This window comes from Octopus bimaculoides, chromosome 23 (genome assembly GCF_001194135.2).
Source record: "Octopus bimaculoides isolate UCB-OBI-ISO-001 chromosome 23, ASM119413v2, whole genome shotgun sequence".
NCBI classification, from domain to species: Eukaryota; Metazoa; Mollusca; class Cephalopoda; order Octopoda; family Octopodidae; genus Octopus; species Octopus bimaculoides.
This window is the reverse complement of record NC_069003.1, coordinates 20,174,194-20,175,561: the sequence shown is the minus strand read 5'-3', so window position 1 is coordinate 20,175,561 and position 1,368 is coordinate 20,174,194. Positions and strand designations below refer to the sequence as shown.

The 1,368-nt window shown below is 37.0% G+C and overlaps 1 protein-coding gene across 2 annotated transcripts in view; it reads left to right on the top strand.

Annotated features, from left to right (window-relative positions):
- The window catches only part of LOC106883007 (beta-1,3-galactosyl-O-glycosyl-glycoprotein beta-1,6-N-acetylglucosaminyltransferase), a 34,344-nt gene that overhangs the window by 531 nt on the left and 32,445 nt on the right, over positions 1–1,368 (top strand). The window lies entirely within an intron of this gene.

Below are 1,368 nucleotides of genomic sequence, written 5' to 3'. Positions count from 1 at the left end.
TATATATATATATATATATATATGCATATATATATACATGCACATGCACACATACACAACCACACATATACACAATTATTAAATGCAGGAACGTGTGAAGCTAAAAGAACGCATTTGACTACTTGAATATGTTTATCTTCCCTGTCTGACAGTCAGTAAGTAATTTCCTTGATAACCTTCCTGTCTATTTACTTGTCTGTCTATCTGTCACAATGCTTGTCCACTTGTCTGCGTGTGAATAACTTGCATGTTAGATCGGAACATGTATACATGTGTACCTATGTGCATGCTTATGAATATATCACTAACACTTGTGTGCAAACATTGTCGATCTCCCTTTGTTGTTCTCTCTTTCACTGCATATGCGTGCTTGTGTGTGTATGTGTGTGTATGTGTGTGTTTGTGTGTATGTGTACATATGCATATATGCATATATGTATACATATGCATAAATTTATAGCTATACATATATACAATATGTGTGTATATGTGTATGTGTATGTATGTATGTATATATATATATGTGTGCGTGTGTGCGTGTGCGTGTGTGTGTGTGTGTGTATGTATGCATGTATGTATATATGTATGTATGTATGTATGTATGTATGGATCAATGTATATATACATATATATCTATTATTATTGTTCTTCTTTTTCTTCTTATTTGTTGTTGTTGTTGTTGTATGTATTTATGCATGCATGTTTGATCATGGCATGTATTATACACACATCTCAATTGTTATATATCAATTACCTGTAGAGCCAGTTGTTCTTTATATTTGTATGGCGCCTTCGTGTCTCCAACGCTTCTATTTAGTCACGAGAAAATCTCCAAGAGAGAAGAAAAAGGAAAAGATGCTCCCAGTTTTTGCAGTGCGAGGGTGGGTTAGGAATGTTAGCATTGTACTTCATGAAAGATCTTGTCAGGGCCCCCCCCAAAAAAGACAAGCAAGAAAAGAGAGAAACAAAAACAAGCAAAAAATGTTGGATGGATGGATGGATGGGATGAGGGAGGGGTGCTGGTGTGGTGTGCAGTGGAGTGGAGGAGGAATGTCATTCAGTTTGTCACCTGGATGGTTTCCCAGCACAGGGTAATTCCTCCTGCACTCATGCAGTTACCTGAATAGCAAAGAAAATGTGGCAGACCTTCTTCTTGCACTGTTGTGATAAGGGGACACACTGTTAAGGGAAATCTGCAAAAAAGAAAAAAAAAACCCAAAATATCACATGCACACACACACACACACACACACACACACACACACACACGTATGCATGCACACACATACAAACACACATGTACACATGCACACACACGCACACAGATAGATAGATAGATAGATTGATAGATAGATAGATAGATAGATA